Here is a 13,267-nt window from a genome sequence, read left to right on the forward strand (position 1 = left end):
GTTCTTTGTTTGCAATTCTTGTTAATACAAAATTAAAACACTAAGCAGCTGTTATCTCCTGTTTGTGGCTTAGAGCAAAATCCCAGCAAACCCCAGAATTTTACGTAGCTCCTCATCAAAATCATGATTCAAGCCTGTCCTGTTCCAAACAAAACTCATTCCTTCCTCGAAATACTGATGCAAATGGGGCAAATTTTGCTTCTGGATTTTTCTGTTGATTTTATAGATCGGGTGTACTGATAGCACCATAAACATTTTTTGTTATCTCCTCTTTCCTTAGCACAGTCTGAAACCCTTAGCAGAATCCTCATGGACAAATAATAGTATTCCCCTTGAGGAATACATTGCAACTATGTTGTCCATTTGTAATTTTATTTGCCTTTTAAGTTGAAACAACAGAACTGCTGTCTAGCTTTCTTTGTAGTCTTGGAAAGGACTGTGAATAATTCACAAACCTGTGGAGTCCTAAGGCAGCTGTACTGATGGTCTGTGAGGGGTCTGAGCGAAACCATACCTTGCTTTCTATGCTTAGAAAGCAAACCAAAGAGTCATTCAGTGGGAAATCATTGCTTTAGCATGGTCATGTTGAAAGTTGCTTAAGAGCACATGTGGTTGGATGTAAACACAGACATGTGGTAAGTGTTCCTCTAGAAAATGCTTGTGAAAACTTTAACCAGTAGATCTGCAATCCTTATTCAGCTGGTCCTAGCAATCTGCCCTTTGAAGCCAAGGTTATGCAGGTACCTAAAAGTTTATTGCTGGGTGATGGTCCAAAACCAGATTCCTAAACTGTTTCAAATTCTTTTAAAAAACAGTGAAGGAAAATACTGCTTTTTAATGTTAAGATTCAAAAGGCAACATCAGAGAGAGAGGAAACAGAGACTTCTGTTGCCTTAGTAGAAATACATTGTAATAGAACAGAATCCTGAATGCCGAGTTTAAGTGTCTCAAATACCAATATCAACAGATTTCTCCCGAGATCATGGGCATATATATTAGGTAAAAGACTAAAGCACTGCTTCTGCAAGATGCTGAATTTCCCTCAACTCCCTTTGAACTCAGTGGGAAAGATAAGGGTGTCCAGGGCAGGAGAAATTAAAAAGGTATTGGATAATGACGTTCATCATCTTGCTTTCTAAAATGCACTTTGGGTTTCTTTTTGTCTCTCATCACTTCTAGATTAAAGCTCAGGGAGAGGGTAGAATATTAAAATATCATCCAATTTATAATTGCTTACTAAAGTCAATTCACAGATGACCTTGAAAAATAATTAATCCAGCAAGTTTATAAAAGAGGATGACCCAGTCATCCTGATTAAGATCAGAGCAGGTGATAAAACAGCAATGTGGTGGGAGTGAAAGATGATAGAGAAGATTAAAGCACTCAATATATGAAAGAATTTATTCAGAAATTTCCTCTTCCCCTGCATCTTGACAAAATCCACAGATTCAAGTTGACAGTATAAATATATTATAAATTCAGTATCTGGTCAACAGCTCTTGCCAATGTAAAGCAGGCAATTTAAAATTCTGTCAAAGTATTATCAGCTCAGATTTTTCCATATTAGAAGGAGAGTCGTTCTATAAAACTGGAACTCAAATGCATAAACATTCAAGAATCTAGAAATTATTTCTAGATTTATTTTCCTTGTCTCTTAAAACAAACTTTAATTGTCACTTTATCTTGAGCAAAGATTGTGAGTAATAATAGACTGGTGGTGGATGGTGAGAGAAAGGGGTTTCCTCAACAATGTTAAAAACAGGATAAAACTGCATGTCCTTAAATAATTAATACTATTTTTAAAATATGGAACTTTGGGGTTTTTCTTCAAATCAGACAGTTATGCATCTTCAAATGTCTCTTTGCAGCATGTCTGGAAGGGATTGACTAACATTCATGGGTTTGTATGATCTAGAAGTTTAGACACTTAAATGGATGGAATAGAGAGAGAAAAACCTGAAACCAGCTTCATAGTCTGAAACAGAGTCTTGAGGGAACTGGAGACCAAGGGGAGCTGGGGTGGCTGTTCCAGAGCAGCTGTAGTGCAGATGCCCCAGCAATCTTAGTCAGACACTTTCAAACTTCCTTACACTGAGTCACTTCTTGACAAAACTTTTAAAATAAGCAGAGGAGACTTCAGCTGACACGAAATGGTTATGTTCTGATTTTGTGTATTTGCCAGGTAACTGCAGATGAAAAGTATTTCCAGTTCTTAGTCCTACAGCCCCTTACTAGTGATCCACAAGGGCAAGAAGACAGCTCTTTGCAAACCCTTAGAAACTATTCATTGAGATTTATCTTCGGGGCAAAACCCTGAAAGTTTAGTGCTGACTTCCATAACCTTCATGTCAGATGTAAAATGTGGTGCTGTATAACAATAAATTCAAAGAACAGGAGCAGTAGGCACACATATTTTAAAAATAAACAAAGCACTGCACCAAACATCCAATTTCTTCCTCAAGGTATGATGAGTGACAACTGATTGTTGTGTTTCTTAATGTACTCCTGGAGGCTCTCCTATTAAATATATAAAATCTAAACAGAACTGACAATAGTCTTGCAGAAGTGAAAACTTTGTTTCAAATCAGAAAAGTATACTTGCTCCAGTGAATTTTAATCTAGTTTTAATCCTTTGTGGTCAGAAAACAATCTCTATATAGATACTAGGGCAGGAGAGGCACAGGGAGGTACATCTGTAGAAGAGAAAATAACCTGTAGATGATGGCGTGTCCAATACTCAAGGCAAGATTTTTGTCAGATAGAGCTGTTAATGCATGAATATGGATGACTGAGGAAAAGATTTTAGTCCTGAAATAGTGCCATTTTCACTTAAAATTGTTATGTCAATGTTGTCCCTAATTAACAGTAATCATTATAAAAACAAAAGTAACACAGCCAAACATCAGACTGTTGTAATGTTGTGACTTTCTTAACTGTTAGTTATTAATGTTTAATTACAGCAGTGCATACAGTTGTTATTAAGCTTAACTTGGTTTGGTCTTTACAGTGCAGCAATCCTCACATTATTAGACTGAATATGAAAATTCAATGTTTAATATTAGATTTGATGTTGTCTTAAGGTTTTTGTAGTTGATGACCATGAAGATTTCTGCCTTTGAATTTTGCAGAAATTGTTTGTCATTCCATATTTTTAGCTAACATAATAATTAAGTTTATTATTTGATAGTGAGCCATTTTATTTTTTCTCTGTGTCAGTTAATGATGTGGTTTCATGCTGTGGTTTTAATTTTAGAAAAGATAAGCAACCGGACAATCTTGTCAAATGTATTAATTAGGCAGGCAGAGAGTGAAGATTAACTTTATGGTTAATAACTCATTACTCTTCTCATATCCTTCAAAATCAAATCACTTCAAATTGTTTAGTTTCATTGGATACAATCACTACATTTAACTACAAAGACACATTCAGAAGAGCCAAGCAATTTTTTTCTATGTTACTTTAATTACACAGTACATAGTAAAAACAATTTATTATTGGGATAGGTACATCACACTCATTTGAATATAAATCACACCCACTCCCTTAAACTCTTTTTTTTGTTTGTTTTTTGCTTTTGAAAATGGGAACACAGAAACATGTATTGTCTTTTTCAATATCCTATTTCCAACAGCAGCCAACGCCGAATGCTTCCAAGGGGCAAAAATGACCCTTCAATTAAAAACTAGTGAGTCTACTGCAGAGATTTCTGCAAAGCCTACCTTGTTGGACTACATGATGTGAGGTTCGACTCAATTATCTTTCAGAAGATGTCTTCCAGTCCAAACATTTCTGTGATTCTATGAATATAAGGAAAGACAATATCTTCAGACACTATTTCCTTGAAATATGGAGAGTTTACTTCTTCTTAGACTTTTGGACTGTTCCACAACAATCCAATATATAATATTTTACATTTATTCATACCCCACTAAGTCTCTATCCACTGGGGATTTTGAATATTTTAGCAGTTACAGCCCTTTCTAAGTTTCATACTTGTACAGTGCAAAGAAAAAGGGAAAACAAAACTAAGATTCAATTGTGCCATTTCCTGAGTCATTAAGGAATTCATCATGCTCTAGTGCTACAGCTGGGGCATAAGGCTCTTCTTCATGCCAGTGATAAGTCTGTCTATCTTCCTTCTCATGCCTGACAAGCTTAGACACAAATACTAATGCAAAATTTCCGAAGTCTCAGTTCAGTTGCTTTCAGGTAACAAACACGAAAAGTACAGTTTGAGAAGCTTAAAGAAAGATCAGCTGAAGTTTCAGACTAGCTGCTCTGAGGAGAGCTTAAACTCTCAGGAAGGTTTGAGATGGTCTGGTGAGGTGAGGGAAACACAGCAGCTTCTCTTCAGTGTTATATTACTTTGTATAAGAAATCACTGATTTGAATGTCTAATCCACAATCAGTCTGTGTCTGTACTTTCAGTTTATAGTCTCAGGGAAACTGTTACAGTTCACATTTACACACATCTTCACTCAGAAGTGATGTATAGTGATACGCATGCTTAGGAGCAGATATACATGCAGTGGTTTAGGAAGTATATTTTACTAAGATCTAATTATGAAGTTACCACAGGTACATTATTAAAATTGGTTTATAACAATGCAAACACAAGAGTTAGAGCTCTTGTTCTAACAAGAGCTGCTCTGGAGGCCGGGTGGTGGGGCCAGGTAGGCACCAGGCTCTGCTCCCTGGCACAGCTTCCTCCCCAGTGGACTGTGCCACCCATGCTTGGCTTCACAGGCAGCTTTCCTTTCCTCCCACACCTCCCACTGCCCCAGCACAGCCTGCCCAAGTTGGTTGCTATGAGTCCATAGTACATCTTTGGCTATCTCCTTCTGGAATACTGAACATGTGAAAGAAAGGGGACCTGCTCACCCAGCCTGTAATTCTATTGCTGTTACATAGTCTGTAATTTTATTGCTGCTTTTGTTATTGCTTTTCCTTTCCTAATGCCATGTAATAAGGTTGAGAAACCAGGAGGAAGGACACATTACAGGTTTCATTAATCCTTTCTCTTTGGAAAGCTGGCTATCAACTCTTGCTTACATTCCAGGCTCCATTTCCAATCAGGTACAGCAGGATCCCAACGGGTTTAGGCAGAAGTGAGCATTTTCAGCAGTTTCTAAGTCTCAGTCTATTGCAATGTTGCTCCCTTTTATCTGAGAACAAACATCTTGTCTTTGCTTCTGAAATATGGCTGGGCTCTGTTACAAGCTCAGTGTGCTGTTAGAGATGCCTTGCCAAGGTTTACAGGCAGGTCTTCTGTTGTTTCTGTGCTGCTGAATAATTCTCCCTGTTTCTCTAGTTTCTTGTCTATGGATAAGCTTCTTGGTGAACAAGAAAATGTGTTGCTGTCTAAAGCCCTGATCCTGCCAGGTGAGAAATGCCCTCAATTCTTAACAAATCATCATTCCAACAAATGCTGAAATTGCGTATACACTGTAGGACCAGAGATTAGCACATATCTCCACATTCCTCACTAGGCACTATTAGACATGCTGCTGTTCTAAATCCAAATGCCTTCTGGAGCTGCATCAGCAGCTTCCACAGCCCTGGCAGGAGGTGTTCATTTCCCTGGTGGAGGTCACTGCCCTTGACCTTATCCTGAAATCAGGCTCCTGGGAGAGAGGTTATTATTTTCCAGTCCTTGCCTAAAATCAATATTTCAATGTTTTACCAAATGGCTGTTTAATGTAAAACTCAAACACGTTTAGAAATAAGTTCCCAATGATATTCCTTCTCTAAGAAACACCTGAACTCCCAGCATGGTGTCTTGTGTTCAGCTCTTGGATGTTGTCTTCATCTGTAGTTCTTTGAGTTCTGCAGGGAAAGTATATCAGTTTCAACTGAAAGCAGGAAAAGCACTTTTGTATGTTTTGCTTAATTGGAAGCCAGATGGTTATGAATTCTCTGCTGGGAGAGACACAATAATGAATGCACTCCTGAGGGGGAATTGAGCTGATTCTTTTTCCCTGGATGACATAGTAAGTCAGTCACACAGGGCCTCCTGTGGCACCATTTGTGGCACAAGCAGAATCAGCACATTTTTGATTCTTGTCTCCAGATCAAGTACTTAAGTGATATAAGCAAAGTGATATATAAGTGATAGGCTCTATGGTATTTTAACACACTGCAACAAATCTCTTTATGATCATAATTTTGATTAAAAATGGAGTGAAATGGAAAGAAGTGAGCATGCAATTTTTTCAAGTTTGTATCTTCAAATAGCATCAAAATACTTCATGCAAGTTATCTGATCTCAAATCTGTTTGTGGTAATTAATAAAACGTGAGCATAGGCATGAACTGTTTTCAAACTGCTGTTTACACTTGCTCATCTAACAGATTTTCTGAGCAAGAGGGTATGAGAACGCTGCCACTTTTTGTGCTAAAAATTGTCAGTTTACATTATGTTAAACATTCATGTTATAGCACAAACAATTTATAACATCATGCCCTTTTTACTCAGTAAATGCAATCTACTAATATTGTTTTGCAGTAAGTATTTCTAATTCCTTTGCTGTACTAATAATTGCAGGAATATTCAGAAAAGCAATCATTACAACACATTTAATTTAAGGAAAACTAGATGCTTTTAACAGCTGCTCTTTTAATCTGCGATAAGACTACATATAAGTCTTAAGTAAAATTAATAAAGAAGAACTGTGATGTTCAGAAATTGACACCGTGCAAGGCTCAGCACATCCTCTTCTCTGCTGGTTTTAGGGACAAGCTATGTTGAAAAAAAAATGAGGAATTAAGTCATCCTCCTTTTTTCTCCTTCTCACAAAATATCTTTGAACTCTTGGGAAGACAACCTGGATCCCAGCCCAGAGACCCCAGTTTTGGGGTGTGGTGTTACATAAAGGGTACTTTTTTGGGATTAAGAACCGAAAACAGGTCTCTTAATTGTCCTGCTGGACATTGCTGGTTAGCAGCTGATGAAAATCCTCTTTGCACAGGACTGGCAGGATGACAATTCCAGCTCAGAGAGTCCTGGAGCCAATGTATAACCTTTCAGTAAACTCTTTCCCTCGAAGTGACTAGAATCACAACATTTGCAAGGAGAGAAGGAGGAAAGCAAAGAAGAAAATAGTAAGGTCTTTGAATATATCTGATTTAAAACCCAGAAGTGCATTTACCTAGAAATAACAATGACAACAATGACAATGGGACTTGAACCAGGATTGTATAGAGGTGAGCAGTAGGGCTGTGGTATCAAGGGTACCAGCTAGCAATAACACTCATCACTTCCATGCTCTGAATCCAAATGAGTATTTCCTGTACTGTTGTCAGTACAAATCTCTTTTTTGTTTCAGGTATTACCTTCCCAAGCTCAGATACATTCTAAATTAAAATCAGGTAGAGAAAGCTCCAAGGGCAACCTATAACAAAGACCCAGAACAAATAATAAAGGCTTCAATAAGCGTAGCAATGAAGATTTTTCCAGTAGGTTTAGTTCAAGGGACTAATCAGCTGCTAAAGACAGAAGAGTGTAGCTTAAGTCTTTTAGTCTCATAAACTGAATATCTTCAGAGCTTTACCATGGAATTAATTTGGCTTTACTGTTGTTGCTTCAGCCAAATTACCAGTGAAATTAACCACCCTTACAGATGAATCACCACTCACTACAGAATTTTGCCAGATGTCTGTCAGCTACAAGACGCTCCAGGTCAATAAATACTCAGTATTACAACATAACTTTTAGCTGGCTTTATCACTTTAATCTGTAAGACCAATCCTTACTGCATCACTTTGTGAAAAGTCAACTGAAGAGTCTTTCATTTATATTTGTTTTTAGAGCTTGACTCTACAGAGTGCCAAATACCATCAGTTCCCAGGGAAGTCCTGGTGAATTGAGTCATTTTGTGCCCTTCAAGAATAGCTGCTAAATTGAGTTATTAGATGTACAGTCATGGGGTACCTTACTTTGCTACCTGAAACAAGCTGGAAGAACGAGATACTTGGCTTGAATCAGTATTTCAGCCCAGGCACTTTAATCATCAGTCAGGGGACAAACTCTTGGGGCACTGAGCCCTCCTGCTGCTGCTGACCTGGCTGGCTCTAGAGCTGCTCAGCCCTTCACTCTCTGGCTCAGCACTAACTGGATTCAGCCTTCGAGGGTCAGCAGCTGCCATTGCCTTCAAGGTTAACAGCCTTAAATTGCTGCTGAAATGTGAAAAGGCTGTCAGCCTTTGTCTCCCCATGCAATTGTAATGCAGCAATTCTTGCCTTAGAAGTCATGAGTAGATCAGTCATGATTTTTCTCAACATTGTCTTCAAATACCCTTGAAAACTTGCCAGTAAAGAGAAGAAAAGTGGGGGAGGGGGAAAGCTTGTCAAGAATTCAGTGATGAACAGAAGGAAAATATGTGAATGGTGTTTATTTATGGTTTATTTATGGTTAAGGGAAGAGTAAGTGGCGATAATTTTGCTAAACTGGCAAACAATTATGAAATTAATTCAGTCATAATATCCTGGTGGATGGGAAGCCTCTGACACTGAGTTGACAGCTTAACAGTAAGAAGATGGGGGTCGACGAAACATATAATAATGTAAATTTTTTCTTGATGGATTCCCTTTTTGAATTCATAGGTGAATTATGAATGGCCAAGACCTTAATCACATAGAAAAGAGGGAATGAGCCTCCTCCCAAGAGTCTTACTTGCTAAGGCTGTGTGGGGTTTACTGCTGAAATGTTTACATTTTACTACAAGACTGTAGCCAGAAAGCAATGGGCTATGGTGGAGCTGAACTCAGCCAATAGCACATCATTTGGGATAAAAAAATGACACAAGCATGCAGCAACTGTCAACTCCTGGACCTTCTTATTTCTTCCAGAATTTATTTGAAATGTTACTTTTATATGTATATATGTACTTTTATATTTATACTTAAATATGCGTATGAGAGAAGATATAACCAATGGCAAAGGAAGATTTTTGTTACTGTAGTGTGATTTCCCCTGTTCTAGATGCTTTGATGTCCCATGATTCCAGCTGTGATGGGCTGAGAGTGACTGGCTGCCAGACCACCTTACAGCCACTATCTCACTTTTCCTCCTCAGCAAGACAAAGGGAAGAAGTGTGATGAAAAAGCTTGTGAGCTAAGATAAAAACAGGGAGATCACTCAGCAATTACCATCACGAGCAAAACATGGCTGAACATAGAGGAGATTAATTTGATTTACTGCCAATTAGAGTAGAATAGTGAGACACACAGACGAAACGAAAAGACAAAACTAAACCCACCTTTCCCCACCTATCCTTTCTCTCAGGCTCAACTTAACTCCTTTGTTTGTGACTCTTCTTCCTTCTTCTCCCTCCTGCAAGTGGAATGGCTTTTGAGTGCAGGGGGCTGTGGGTAACTTATAGCACTTTGTCTCTGCTGCTCTTCCTCCTTTAATTTTCCCCAGCTCCAGCCTGGGGGATGCAGTCCTTCCTAAACTGCTTCAGTGTGGAAGCAGGAGTAACCTTTGTGCCTAGAAGGTTGTTTCTCTCACTTTTTTATCATTCCATTCTCACAGCTGCTGTGAAGTGGTTTTTACTCTTAAAAGAGTTTCCACAGAGGTGCCACCAGCCTGACTGAGCTTTGTGGAGCCAAGAGTCTGTTTTGAAGTCAGCAGGAACTGGTTCAGCCTGGGATGGGGCAGCCCCTGGTCCATTCTCACAGAGGCCACCCCTGTAGTCCCCTAGTCAGGATTATTGTGACAGTATGTGCTTTGCTCGAAGTTCCACTGAAAAACCCAAATGCACCCAAACCACCCAACATACAACACAAAAAGACCATGATTTGTTACAGGTCCCTGAATAACTTAATTCCTTTCCAAACTTTCAGGTCACTCTGGAAAGAACATTTTCAGAAATATGTGTCAAACTGAAAACATTTCCCTTAAATGATAATAACTGGTTCAGAACTTTGTGTAATGAAAAGTTGAAAAAGTATTCAATTAATGAAATAATTTGTTACTCTATTAGTCTTCCCTTTACCTCTAAAATGTTAAGCAATAACTTATATGTTTTCTCATTTACATATCTCCTCACGTCCACCTTCACTGTGACTTGTGAAGGTGTCAAAAGAAAACTCTTGTCCAAAAGAAACTGGTGAAATAATTCAGAAGTAAAGTGTTTTACAGTGTTTCTCATATATTTAGAATCTCACCAAGGATCTATTAATAGGAGCTTAATCTGAATAATTGGAGTCTAGATGACAATTTTTATCTGGGTGAAGGAGTCACTTTACAATTAAACTCACAGCTGGTTGCTCCAGTAGCTATTTGCAATCTTCTGGCTGTACACTGGCTCCTCTCCAATGTCTTGTCTCTGTGATGCAGAAGGCTGCTGAGTGGTGCAAAGGAGAGACAATGTTCCCTGCCTTGTTTCCTTGTGTTGAGCTTTTATGGAAGGACAAAACCTAAAAAACTCATCCGTGCCAGTAGGAATGTGTTGAAGGAGTCTCAAGGTGTAAAACCAGGTTTGAACTTTTCCTTCATTCAGGGCAATTACAAGTATCTCTCATCATTAGCATAATGATAATAGAAGCTTAATTATCTCAACACTTCTGCCAAATGTGAAGGGAATTAGGTGGTGGGTTCAGAAATTGCTGGCAGAGATGTTCACTTAGGCTGCTAATGGGATTGCATGGAAAATGGCACTCTTGGTGATTTCAATTTCATTGCTAAGTATGACTTTTATATAAAATAATTTGCTATAAATTTAGCAGTGTGACCTAAAAGGCAGGGCTTTGGACTGGGCTTAGAACTGGAGTGTGTTTCTAGTTCTGTTGCAGATCTGCATAATGACTATAGCAAAAACTTTTGGTCTCTCAGTTTCTGCATCAGTTAAACATCTTCAGAGATCACTTTCAAGTTATACTCTGAAATCTGACTTCGAATGTCTACCCCTATTGAGGACCTTAGACTTATTACTATAAGGAGTATAGAGGACAAACCAATCTGTTTGCTTCTGAGTTTGAGAGCAGGCCTCATTTATGTTGTAACAGAAGCTGATAACTGGAAAAGAACTATAGCATTTTTACTCTTCACTAATGTCAACCTAAGATAAAGGCATTTTCTACACTGTTGTCACAAGTACTGCTTTACTGCAGAAATATGTAGAATTTATTTCACAGCCATGGTATTGTTCTTCTGAAGTATGATTTTTGTAGCCCAAATAAAAGGGATTATAATTTAAGTAACAAATAACAAGTTTTGTCTAAACGTGAGATTTTACTTTCTGTAAAAAATTTATAATCTAGGGAAAAGCTACACACTCTCTATTGCTTCAAAGTCTTAGTAGCTTCTCAGATTTGTTTTTCTTTCTGGTTCTCCCTATTTCTGTTAAATTGTTTAATGTTATTTGCTTAATGCCTTCAATACAGTACTGAAAACAATCCTGCACTGTCAAAATTGCAGATGGCCAGAAACTAGACAGCTTTCAAGTGAATATGTGTAATTCTGGGCCATATGCACTCTAGATAAGCAAGGTAAGTTTTTCATATGAGTGCTGAAAAATAAAATATTTGTACTGATGTCTAAACTTCCTAAGGACAGGAATAGAACTAGTATCATGTTACTCTTTTGGCTAAGTTCCTATGGGAAGGTTTTTAAAAAACATTTGTTTAAACCTGTATATTTGAAGATCATTGTCTTGAGTTATGTCTGACTTTTTCATACTGAGAATCCTGACCTCTTATCACATCCTGCCTAGTTGTTGAAAATTTCTGAAAATAACTGTCTTTTGATATTAAAAATAAATGCCCAGATAGATCCACCTGGTATATAAACAAAATTAAACAAAACCCAAGAAGAAGAAGTCTATGTCTGATCTCTTGATGCCATGGCTATTGGCATATATCACTGCTACATAAAAGCATCTTACTGGGCATAAAACCTAACATTTTCCAAGGACTTGTCCTGTTGTGTTGTGTTGCTTGCTTTGTGCAGAATAAGATGGCTCCCAAACATTCCCACATTGGTGGATTCTCTTCCCACTAGCAAGAGAGGGACATTTGTGTGATTTCTCTTATTTGGAAGTGTCTGTCCAAGTTAGGTGAAACAAAATAATTTTTAATGGTCGCAAGGATGTATTAGCAGCATTTAGTTTTAAAATGGGAATTTTTGTTGGTGACATAAGCTTCTCTGTTATAGATTTTCTTCAAACTGACTTGATCTTAGAAAATTCCTGCTAAGTGCCATTTCTAATCATGCAGACATATTTTAACCCTCTAGATGCACATTAATATATGGATAAATTGCCTGGTTCATGTACACATTTTGTTAGGACACACTGAGTCCAGTAGCCTGAGGGAAACAGAGCTGGAGTAGCTCCATGGTCAAGCTTCCTTGGTCAAGCCAGTAGCATTTATTCCTTGTGGGAACACGTGTATATACCTGACACACACACATAAGCATGGATAGGCACACAAATTAACACAGACAGAAGCATTCATGCAAACACAAAGTGCCTAATCAAAGATGTTCTGTACAGGAAGAGATAAATAACATTCTAGGTGCTCAAGACAACAAAGAATTCACTATGCTTTTAAAATGAACCAATTTGTAGTAATTTAGATGTGAACTTTTAGAAAATAATTTAATATTCCCCACTTTTACAAGGTTAAATTTTTCATGGCTTCTTGATCACACAGATATTTAATGAACATCCAGATTTAGCTTTTGAAAGCATTTACTTGCCCTCTGGTTTCTTTCAATGTTATTAAAGTGTGTAGTTTAAATCTTCTTTAATCTGCTTCAATTCTGGCAGACTGATTAATAAATATTAATTATAAAGATGCTGAGTAGGCTTTATGAAAGAAGAGGATGAAGAGGAGGTAACGGCTGGGGAAGGGAGGATAAAATGTAATGACCTTTCTAGGCTGGTATGTCATTCTCTGTGAGTATGTCTTTATGTTCCCTGTTATACCAAGTCCAGCAAACAATCCCAAGTAACTAACCCTTGACTTCTGCTGCCACACAGCTGGAGCTTCCTCTCATGCCTTTGCATCCCTGTCTCAGTCTCTACTTTCCCCTGTGACAGAATGTTACAGACCTTGTCCATCACAGGTTTGCCATCTGCTTTTACCTTGCACTCAGCCAAGCCCTGCTCATGAGCACACTCACCTGCTGCACCCCTGAGCTCGGATTTTTCTCATTACCCAATACACTGGTGGCATCCTTGAGCTCATAGGCCAGCACAGCATTGCTCTGTGCATCCGAGATGAGCAGCCTTTGTGCCAGATTCTGGCAGTGAGAATGGGCCTT

The 13,267-nt window shown here is 38.2% G+C and overlaps 1 long non-coding RNA gene across 1 annotated transcript in view; it reads right to left on the minus strand.

Moving 5' to 3' along the window:
• The window catches only part of LOC148223369 (uncharacterized), a 128,110-nt gene that overhangs the window by 45,816 nt on the left and 69,027 nt on the right, over positions 1 to 13,267 (minus strand). Inside the window, exon 2 of the long non-coding RNA XR_015804614.1 lies at positions 3,721 to 3,798. This is a non-coding gene — a long non-coding RNA (uncharacterized LOC148223369). The remainder of the gene's footprint in view (positions 1 to 3,720; positions 3,799 to 13,267) is intronic.

The sequence above is a fragment of the Sturnus vulgaris genome, chromosome 6 (genome assembly GCF_052056855.1).
Source record: "Sturnus vulgaris isolate bStuVul1 chromosome 6, bStuVul1.hap1, whole genome shotgun sequence".
NCBI classification, from domain to species: Eukaryota; Metazoa; Chordata; class Aves; order Passeriformes; family Sturnidae; genus Sturnus; species Sturnus vulgaris.